General features: G+C 35.2%; 1 protein-coding gene across 5 annotated transcripts in view; it reads right to left on the bottom strand.

Annotated features, from left to right (window-relative positions):
• Positions 1-12,082, bottom strand: part of PAK5 (p21 (RAC1) activated kinase 5) — a 430,189-nt gene that overhangs the window by 21,698 nt on the left and 396,409 nt on the right. The gene's annotated exons all lie outside the window — the stretch shown is intronic.

The following is a 12,082-nucleotide window of genomic DNA, read 5'->3' as shown; positions in this document are numbered from 1 at the left end:
TCTCATAATGGATTCTTGAAGGATATGTTGACATATCTCCACCCCCACCCGGACGTGTAAAGCTACAGGATAGCTGTGAGGGCAGATCTGGCCACAGACTGTGTCTGCAGCTTGACTAAATAAGTCCCCAGACTTCTCACCAGAAGGCTGCCCACTAGATGCTAAGTTCTTTGGCCACGGTAAACGGCCTCTTCTACTTCTACTTTTGCAGTTCAGTGGTGGAAAATGTCAGAAGATACTAAGAACACGAGTGCAAAACATTTAAATCAGTCATTTAACTGCTGGTGTTCCAAGTGTGAACTGTTTGTTTAATAATTAGTGAGGAGATAAACTACTGGTGGAAAGGAATTAGAATCTTAGAGAATAATTATGATATAAAAAGGAAACTGAGACCCTTAGAAGTTCATAGGAAATAATCTAAGCCAAGAGCCACTAATAAGGTCTAGACACAAATGAACAAAATATGGGTAATAATCAAGATGAACTGGAGTAATAAAAAAAAAAGCAAATTTGATGTCGTAAGAATAACTGAAACTTGTTAGAATAAAACCCAAGGCACAAATGTATTTTTGGATGAGTATACATGACAGATAAAGGGGGAAAGAGGCAACAAATATCCCCCTGTATATTATGAAGTGATAGCAGGAAAGATGTCTTTAAAGAATGACAAATGTGACAAATAAATGGGGAAAGAGAGGACAAATATCCCTGTATATTATGAAGTGAAAGCATTAAAGATATCTTTAAAGAGTGAGAAACTTAAGAAGCCCAGTTGAAAAGCATTTGGGAAAGTTAACTGGAGTGAGAAACAGACGTGATTTTGTCATTGGAATATTCTATAAACCACTTGGACAGAGAGAAGATATAGATCTCTCACCAAAACAGAACAATTAACAATTTCTTCATTGCTTTAATGATAAATTCAAACTACAAAAGACAGAGGAAGTAAAAAGGCTGTTATTCTATATATGATTTTGCACCAATAAAGAAGAATTGTTTGGTGATGTCATGTGAGGAGAATCTTGTGAAGAAGTAGCCACTTCATCTTAGAATCTATGATAAAGGAGAAGAAAGCTGGGCAAATCCAATGTGTCCTAGATTTTTGAAAGATCAGATTTCAGAGCACTCAGAGAAAGACAGGAGGGATGGGAAACTCTTAAGAATGAAGTTTGGAAAACAAAAAGATAAATAATTTTGATACGGGGGGAAAAGAGCCCAATAAAAATTTATAGAAACTTACTAACCAACTTGAATTTTTTTTCATTATAATTTTCATTTATTCTTGATAATTTTAACTTTTATCATCACAAATTAACTAATGAACATATCAAACTGGCATCTCAAACTCAATATGTATAATAATAATAATAATAAAAAACAAAGCACTTATATAATGCTTACTATATTCAAAGATCTTTACAAATATTATTTAATCTGTTTCTCACAGTAACCTTGAAAAGCAGATGTTATTATTGCTCCTATTTTGTAGTTGATAATATCAAAAATCATGGGATGCAGCTAAAGCATTTCTTTTTTAAAATTTCATTATAGCTTTTTATTTACAAATATATCATAGGTAATTTTTTCAGCATTGACAGTTGCAAATCCTTTTGTTCCAACTTTTTCCTCCTTCCCCCCACCCCTTCCCCTAGATGGCAGGTTGACCAAAACATGTTAAAATATTAGTTAAATACAATATGTGTATACATGTCCAAACAGTTATTTTGCCATATAAAAAGAGTTGGATTTTGAAATAGTGTACAATTAGCCTGTGAAGGAAATCAAACATGCAGGCGAACTAAAATAGAGGGATTGGGAATTCTATATAGTGGTTCATAGTCATCTCCCAGAGTTCTTTCCCTGAGTGTAGCTGGTTCAGTTCATTACTGCTCTATTGGAACTGATTTGATTCATCTCATTGTTGAAGTGGGCGCCACGTCCATCAGAGTTGATCATCATTTAGTATTGACCAACTTGAATTTTAAAGACATTCAGAAGATGGAAATAAGAGTTTTGCTTACTACATTTGTAGGAAAAGGAGGAAAAATGGAGGGAATTAGAACAGTATTTGGAAAAACAGAATAGAGATGAAAAAGAGATGTTTAATTTATATTTTACTTCTAAGCTCCTTTCAAAAGAACTATAATCAGTAATCAAAAAATTGCATAAATAGATACTAGCCAAGCACTATGCTAAATGCTGGGGGTATATATATAGAGATAAAGCCAATGTCTGCCCTGAAAGAGCTCACAATCTAAGGGGAGAAGACAACATACAGAAAGAAACCAATAAGGGAGGGTGGGGCAAGGGATGGTGGTTAAGGTGGGGCAAGTGAGGAAAAAGTCAAGGAAGTCCAAAATGAGTGTAGCTAGAAGGGGGTTAAGCCATTTCTGAAATTTCTCCTCGGTTACTTCCCTTAAATGGAGGTTTTATTTTTATACCCCCAACATTTAGCATAGTGCTTTCTCCTCCTCTTTGCCCCTTGGCAAACTCAGATATAACTTTCTGAAGAGTCCTTTCCTAATTCCCCTCCCAATCTTTCCCCTCTACAATTATTCTCTTTCTATTCTGTGTTATTATATATATATATATATATATATATATATATATACACACACACACATATATATATATGGATAGATAGATAGATAGATAGATGGAGGACAGATAGATAGATATAGATAGATAGATATAGATCTAAATATAGATAGATAGATATTTTTATGTTTGTATGTTATCTCTCCACTATTATGTAAGTTCCTTGAAGGCAGATATTGTTTTTGTATTTTTCCTTCTCTTTGTACCTTCAATGCTAAGGCACCGTGCCTAGCAAATAGTATAATAAATTTTTGTTGGTTGAATAATTGACAAAACAAATATACAAAAGAGATTTTTTTCTTTTACCCAGATCAATGATTTCATTGTTGTGGGGAGCTTTCAGTTTTAAAAATTGTAAAGGGCAGAAACTTGGAGAAACATACTTGAGGCTCAGTATGATTGCTTTAAACAAGGTGTTAACTCAGTGGAATTGATAATACAATGGTTATCTAGTGTAGCATGTGAGTTCTCTAGTTCAGTATGATTGCCCTAATGATATAATGGTTGGTTTATACTCAGTAAACAGTAATGATGTAATTGTAACAGAACATATAAATGGGACAAACATTCCATCTTTGCTCAGCCCCATTAGCAGTTCCTAATCAGCCAAGGTTCCTTCAGTCTTCCCAGACTGAGATCTTGGACTCCTCAAACTGTTCCAGGGATGAACGTTTCTGCAGTTCCTGCTGAGCCTCCAGCCCAATCCAGCTAGCTCTGGGACTCCCCACTTGGTGTTTTTGGTGAGTTAGCTGGAAGGTCTTTGCACTTCATATAGATTAATCCTTGGCCTGGAGTCTTTGTTCAGATCTCTGATTGTACCTGGAGGACCTCTGTGCCCCAAATCTTCTGTTTTTCACCAGTCTATGTTCACTTTGAGGCACAAATCTGTTGTATTTGTGGAGGAAATAGAGGAAATAGAGAACTTGAAATTACCAACCTACTCTGCCATCTTCCCAGAATTCTCCCTGCTCTTTTTTAAATAGTATTTTATTTTTCTTTCTTTTTTTTTGCTGAGGCAATTGGGGTTAAGTAACTTGGCCAGGGTCACATAGCCAGGAAGTGTTAAATGCCTGTGATCAAATTTGAACTCAGGTCCTTCTGACTTCAGAGCTAGTACTCTACCCACTGCACCACCTAGTTGCCCCTTAATTTTCTAAATGCATGCACATTCACTTTTGCAAAACCTTGTGTATCAAAATTTTCTCCCTCCCTTCTTCCCTCCCTCTCCTCAGATAGCAAATAATCTAAAATAGGTTAAACATGTGCAGTTCTTCTAAATGTATTTCTATATTTATCATGCTACACAAGTAAAATTCAGGTCAAAAGGGAAAAAAAATACAAGAAAGAAAAAAAAAACCAACCAAGCAAATAACAGGTGAAAAATACTATGCTCTGAAAGATTCCCACTTTCACCATCTTCTGTTACTCTCTTCATTGCCAACCCTATTCCCATGGCTAAGGCACCATTACATAATTTACTTATCTCAATGAATATCCCTAACCTTTGTTCTGAGCCCTAGGTCTGTATCTCCAGCTGGGTGTCCCATTCTTATCCAAAAACATGTCTAAAGTTAAGCTTTATTTAGCATATACAGCTCTTCAAAGTCTAACTCCCTTTCACCTTTCCAATCTCCTTATACCAATCTCCCTGACATAGATGTAGAGTCTTCTACCTAGTGACATTGGTCTCATGAATATTCTATAACAAAGATATTCCATCTGTTGGCTGTGGACATTTTCTTTGGTTGGAAGAAAGACAAACATTTTTCTGCTTGAAATGCTATCCCTTCTTTCACTCCAACTACTTGACTCGATGCTCCCTCCTGACCGCCCTGACTTCCTATGTAACTCCCAACTAAAATATCATCTTTTAATGGAAGCTTTCTCCAACTTGGCTTAATTATATTAATTATTTTATTTTTATTATTAATATTATATTATATGTGATTAATATATATCATAATATATAAATATAATATAATATAAATTAATTATTAAACTATTAATTAGTTAAGACAATTTAATTGTTGTCTTCTCTACTAGACTGGGGTATCTCTGTCATTTCCATCTTCAATAGCTTTCATGTGTAATAAATAATCAAGACTTTTCAATTCCATTAATTTATAAAATCTCATATCCATCTCCTCTGTTATTCCCACCTAATGGTAGGACCACCTGACTTGACCATTGCAAGACTCTTTCCTGTTGCTCTGAATCTCCACAGAGGAGAAAAATCTTCTATAGAGGTGATGGATATGGCAAAGAAGTCCACTCCAACAGCTCATCTCAATGTTCCTTGGAGAATGCATGTGAGAGAGAAAACATGTAAATTTGATCATGATGGGAAAGGATTCATTTAGAGAATAAAAGTCAATGCTTATTGAGAATCTACTAAGGAGAAATCTACAAATGTGAACAGTATGGGAGAGGATTCAATTTAATTGACAGAATGACTCACATCAGGGAGAGACCCTATAAATGCACTGGACATTGGAGAGCATGTCTCAGTCATTATCACAGTATTCACACTGGGGAGGAAAACTATAAATGTGATTAATGTGGTAAATGGCTCCTTTGGAATACTAATTTCAGTGATCATCAAAGAATCCACACAGGATGACATTTCCATCTTCTTCACCTTTCACATACAATGCAATCAATGTGAGAGAGGATTCAGTCAATGCTGAAGTAATGCAAGGTGATGAACATACAACTGGTAGTTAAGAGGTTTATTTTTGTTATTTAGTGTGCCCATTTGTGACTCCATTTGGGATTTTCTTGGCAAAAATGCTGAAGTGATTTACAAAACAAGAAATTGAGGCAAACAATGTTCAGTAATCTGCCCAGGATAACACACCTATTAAGTGTCTGAAGTCAGATTTTTATATATGTTGAGGAGTCCTCCTGAGGATTGACTGTGACACCTAATTTTATTAGTTAATCTTATGGCAGAATTGCTAAAATGTATATTCTCTGGAAACACTTGGGGGAATATAGTTTCTAGTCCTCTCACATTGATACATCAGTACTCATAAATTTTTAAGTCTGACACTGGATCTTGGATTTCCTTCCTACTGTGTCTTACACATGACACATTTTCCCATCTCCCTGCTCTCCATTTCAGTTGCATCCAAAGCTATTTTTGGGCAAGTACCAACTGGTTTGTGAGAAATGATTGTTAAGTTTTCACTGTGAAGATTTATACACTAGAAAGCTACAAATGCTACAAATCAGGGCTTGGTTTATTATTTTGTTGATTGTCTAAACTTAAGAAAGAGTTAATAATGCAGATTAAATCAAAGTATGTTCTGTGTATATTTATCAGCAAATCCCTGCCTCTGTCTCTTAGAATTCTAGACTTGCTTTCAAAATTAAGCACAAATATTGCCTTCTTCAAGAAGCCTTCCCCATCCTGTCTAACTGCTAGGTACTAAGGCACAGCCTATTAAAGCATGTATCTACATACTACTAAATACATATCTTGTAAATTTACCCATTGGGCTTGGAAACAGGTAGATTAATTCTCTTGAATTTAAATCTAACCTCAGATGCTTATTAGCTGTGTGACCCTGAACAAGCACTTTACCCTGTTTGCCTTAGTTTTATCTTCTATAAAATGAGCTGGAGGGGGAAATGACAAAATATTCCAGTATCTGCTAAGAAAATCTGAAGAGCCAGACATGACTGAAACAACTCAACAACAACAAAAAATATGATGCCTTAAAGTTTGCAAATATTTTTATTTTCCCCAGTTATATTTAAAACCATTTTAAACATTTGTTTTTTAAAAACTTTGAATTCCAAATTTTTCTCCCTCATCTCAATCCCTATCCCCCAGTTAGGAAGCATATGTAAAGTTACACAAAATTGCAAATCATTTAAATTATATTTCTTCAGTTGAGGAAACTGAAACTGAATCAGAGACATTAAGTCACTTGTTCTTAGGTCACAAAGCTATTAAGTATTGGAGGCAGAACTGAAATTCTGTGTCTACTATGCCACTGTCCCTTTCCATAAATTTTAAGCTGAAGAAACTTTAAAGATTATTTACTTTAATCTCTTCACTTTACAGATCAGGAAACAGAATTCTCCTTCCTCCTTACACAAATTCTTCTAGTAACCTTATGTAGCTTCTTAGAAAGAAAATTTTAAATTTTGGGTAATCTATTTTTAAGGCGACTTTCTTGAATCAAAGTTAATAGGGAAGACTAAAATAATTTATAAATTTTCAGGTCATTCCATAGGACTGGTGTTTCCTGAATGCATTTAGTGATATGGTATTTAGATGGTTGCAATTCAAAAAGAGAGCCACAAAATACAACTCTAGAGGTTTGAAATAAATGAACAAAAAAAAAGTTAGGACACTGGGGGGAAATGGGAGAAGTTAAGCCTTTATTCATCTTAAAATATTTTTGTGTTATAAATATTTTTCATATATCCATTATTTCATGTTTAATTTATTAAGAGGGGGAAATGTTGCTAGCTTTGAAATGTTCTTATGTAAGCACTTAGTCACAGGGCATAGAATATCAGGACTCTCAATGAAATAGCTCCTAAGAACGGATCGAGAAAACTGACCTGGACTGAAAAAAGAACTCAATTTCAATAGCATAAAAGCTATTTTTCCATCTAAGACTTGATACAATCTGGGAAGAAATGATCTCCATGGGAGGTTAGAAAAAAACAGACAGTATGTGCAAGCATGATTTCATTTCCTGTTATAAACAGTTAACAGTATATACCTATTTCCAGTTAATGATTCCCTTTTAGCTTTTCCAGCATCATTCTTGAATTCCAAATAAATGAATTCTTAGTGTTAGGAAGCAAGAGGCTTGCTTGCTTCTTCATGTCTCTATTAAAATCCTTTCATCAACTAAGAATGAGGTGCACACAAAAACCTCCACATGAGATGGAAATGAATAATCCCTGGTTAACAACACAACAGAAATACTCCCCGACAATGCCTGCAACATCTCTAAGGAGAGGGTTACACACAGGCTCATGATGTATCACAATTACAAATAATTATAGCAATGAATTCATTTAATCAATCAATTTCACCATTGGTGCGCTGGGGTGGACAGGGCATAAAACTCTACACAGCCATCAATTGCTACTATTACGCCTGGCTGTCGGCCAGGAGTCCCCTGATCCACGTTAGTTAAATGCACATTAATCTGAATTTGGCAGTGTAATCAAGGACCTAACTGAACTGTGAAATTGAATTCTGCAGTGGAACATCATTTGACCATTTTATGCTAAAGCTGCAAAAAGGGGGGGAAGCAGGAGGAACAGGCAAGAATGAAATAGGAGGAAAAAACTGCCGCAGCATCAATTTGTCACCATGGGCTTTTGCACAGTGACAAGGAGTTTGTGGCAAAACTCTGCTGTCAAGGAGGGGTTCAGGGAAGAATATGTACTCTCAAGGGAAAGAACTGAAGCTCTTGGCTTTCTAGAATAATGGGCAAAGGGCAAACTGCACTTCATTTCATTTACAGAGATACTACAAAAAAAGGGTAATATCTTTCCAATTCTTGAATGAGGTGAAGAGATTCCTCTTGGATCAGGTAATAATAGCATTAATATTTATCGCAAACAAAGAAAAGGAAAGCTGTAATGGTAGCCATATACAATACATCAAATCTAAATCAAACCTCAGATCAGAGTTTGCAATGACCTCTGCCATGGGCTCTTTGGTAGTTATCAAACCATCACTACATCACACAAAAGAAAAATGTGCAGTATTGAGAAATCCAGTCTTTGCAAATGAAAATAATATAGTTTGAGAATAACAAGGGAAAATACTAGCCTCGCTTCTCAAGAGTGAGAGTTAAACTTCTGGTACTTTGGGGAAATGAATAAATTTTAATTGAAGGAGATGTAAGGTTTTTATCTACTCTATGCAATGCATATTACTACTAAAATAATGCCTGACAATAATGTCTTCCTTATGTGAGTGTAGATTAAAAGGCTTGACATATGACCATCAGTGTTTTCCACATGGTGTCCTTGAGTTTGTAGCTATGGAACTATGGCCATTCTCTGGAAAAATTGTCACTGTATGCCATTTTCTGTGCTTGCTGCCTGGATTGTACGTGTTCAGTCTGATAGAACAAGCTCTGTTCCATCTCTGCTTGTAGTCTCAGTTTGTATAATGGCTGATGGTTCTTCCTTAGGCCCAAATTCATTGTCAGAAAATTAGGTACTAGGAGCATAGATCAGAGTCCAGTGGTTACTGTTAGTTTTCTCAAAACTACTTATATTCATTTCCATGCCTGAATGCCCTGATTTTGCATCATTACTCCATTCACTGCTGTACAGTGTTGACCAGTCTCAAAAACTTGGATGGCCAGGTGATAAAAGGACTTTGCATACTTTGGGATTACATTTAAATTCAATAGGTTAGGTCATTATGCATTATTCCTGCCAAAATGGAGTTTCTGATTGTGGAATCAAAGAATTAATATGTCTCCATGATTTATTACCAGGGAACAATAGAAGTAAGCTCTACTTTTAAAATTTCATGTATGCAGTAAATATATTGATGTAACTATCTTATTTATAGATTACATATAATAGAACATATTACAATTCATAATAGAACACATAACAGAATAGGTTAAAAGGCAAAATTTTTTTTTGCTTTCCTATGTCATAAAATAAATGACAAATTCAAACATGCAAAAAATATGTAGGGTATGAGATGAATGAAGAAATGAGTGAATGGAGGAGTAATTGCTGGGTTAAGAAAAGGGTGTGTTTAGAGCGTTTTTTTTTTCCTTTTGTATTGCTATCTCCAATTATGTCCCAAAGGGACTGCTTCACACTTACAAAATCTGGACTCTATTTGAGAGCAAGTCAACAGAGCATGAGAAGATCTGAAATGAAATCCATCAGGGCACCAGGCTAAACTAGGATGTGCTTTGCTTGCTTTAGTGAGTTGGTTCACCAGCTCAGAAGATAATCTAAACATGTCTGTGACCATTTTAATATGGAAAGCCTTTCATTACAGGGGTAGAGATCGTGGTACTTTGAATTCATATCATTTTTTATACAGATGATGGGGGAGGGAACATACAAATAACAGCAGAAAGTAAATTTTGTTTAAAAAGAACAATGACATTTAGAGGAAGATGTGTCAATTGATATGCAAATAAAATCTCTAAAGTATATCAGAAGAGACTGCTGTAGATAACAGAGCTGAATAATCTATTCAGATATTTTTATGGGCCATAGTGAACTAAAATTTAAAGGAACATGCAAAAGCTAGGGACACCTTAAAATGCTAAATGCTTTTCCTTGTTTTTATTTATAATGTTCATGTAAGTCTCAAGTTACATACGGCACATTAGATGCAGAAAAGGATTCTTATTTGAATAAACCATCACATAGTAATATATCTATGAAAGCAAGAGTCTCTTGAGATTGTCTGTAGATAGGAAAATACTGTTGGGGTTTTGGGATTGCTGATGAGTCTGGGAATTGTGACTGCTGCATTGAACCATGAGTCATCACTATTATCAGTGTATTAAAGTTGTGCAAGGCTCTTTCAAATGATTTCCCTTCAAGGATAAGGATGGTAAAAGGAGATTAGATTGGGGAACTTAGTCAGGAGGGGTATGTGTGAAACACCATGTCTCTCTTACTGTCTGGCTAATCAATTCTAGACAGAATTTTTAAAATATTGTTTATAGCACTCATAGAACTACTTGGTGTTCTAAATAACTAAACCTATGGGTGAAAGTTAAAAGAGAAGATAGTTTAGTGGTGATTTCCACTTGCATATAGGAAATAATGAGGAATAAGATGGTGGTGATGTATTCTGGTAATCTTTAATATTGTTTAATAATCCATATTTTCCTTAGGTGCCCCTCTACTCTGGCCTTTGCCTCACAGCTACGTCTCTCTACCTTATCCTGAGGTGGGAGACCATTGGTGAGTGTATGGTGGCTCAGGAAGGACTCTTGTGATAGATTGCCCCTTTTCTAAGTGTGTCATCACCAGTGGACTAACCTATGGGCTGTCAACTGACAAACCATCAATTCAGTTTCCATCATAACAATTTCTAGCTATGGTTCTCTTAGGATTGGGAAAAATGTTTGTACTTTATTTAGCCTTTCCATATTACAGGCAAAGAGAATGTTAAATTGGATATTCAGGAAGAGATTTTGAGAAAATTATGACTGAAAGGTGCTTTCCCGCACCTCATTATGGAATCTGACCTTCCATGGTAATAGTTACATAGATACTTCAGATCATTAAGAAGTCCCTTCTGGAAATGTCCATTTTAAACAAATTTTAATGTTGGTTATAATTCTAGCTAATTTTCAACAAAGATTTATTTAGCATCTACTATGTGCCAGATTCTGTACTAGTCTCTGGGATATAGACACAAAAATGAACCAGTCCCTGCTGTTGAAGAGTTAATATTCTATCAAGGGAAAATAACATGATCCTACATGTACAGAGAAAGTTAAATATCAAATATATATAAAATAAATCGCATAAAATTATAACATAACAAATAATAAAACATATGATAAAATAATTACTATGGAGAATACTAAAAACTAAGGGATTTAATATTAGCTTCCTGTAAGATTTAGTACTTGAGTTGAACTTTGAAAGAAATTATAGAATTTAAGAGGTAGAGGGAGGGAAGGAGTATATCCTATGCATAAGGTACAGCTTAAGGAAAGGCATGGAGGTAGAAGATGGAAGGTTCTATAGAAGAAACAGCAAGTGAGCCAGTTTGGGTGAAATATAGGAGAATAATGCAATAAACTTAGTAAAAGAATCTGAAGCCAAATTGTAAAAGAGGTTTTAAATAGCAAAGTATTTGAGACTATTTGCAAGAGTAATTCACTTTTTTGAGTAGGAAAGCAACAGGGACAGGAGCTTTGTTTTAGGAATATCAGCCTGGCATTGAGGAAGAGACCAGTTCGAGAGAAGGGAGACCAGAGGAAGGGAGTCAGGAAGTTACTGCAAAAGTCCAGGTGAGGTGAGGGGTGTGGTTTTGGGAGTTGAGAGAAAAACATAGATGTGAGTTAGTTGAGGAATTAGAATTGATGAGAGTTGGCAACTGATTGAATATGAGGGGTGAAGGAATGGGATGAATAGATGATGACACCAAAGTTGTAAACCACAGTGCCCAAAAGGAGATATAATAAATTTAAGAAGAGAAGAAGCAATTCTGGATTGCGAATGAATGCTGAAATTAAGTAATATAGAGGAGTTGGTGGTGTACAAATAATTTAGTGAAACAAATAGTTAAACATTATGCTAGGACAGGTATGGCTGCATCTTGGGGAGCATGGAATACAGCTTTTTTATCCATTGGGTTTTCAAATATTCCAGCAGCTTATGAGATGCATGCATTGTTGTGGAATTCAACCAGGCTAGTTGCATCACATAACAAGACAAATTAAGACATTTAAAAATGAAAACTTTTTTAATGCCACTTTTGCTCATTTAAGTTGCTAGA

Source organism: Sarcophilus harrisii, chromosome 2 (assembly GCF_902635505.1).
Source record: "Sarcophilus harrisii chromosome 2, mSarHar1.11, whole genome shotgun sequence".
Taxonomy (NCBI): domain Eukaryota; kingdom Metazoa; phylum Chordata; class Mammalia; order Dasyuromorphia; family Dasyuridae; genus Sarcophilus; species Sarcophilus harrisii.
The sequence above is the reverse complement of the archived record's forward strand: the minus strand, read 5'-3'. Positions and strand labels throughout refer to the sequence as shown.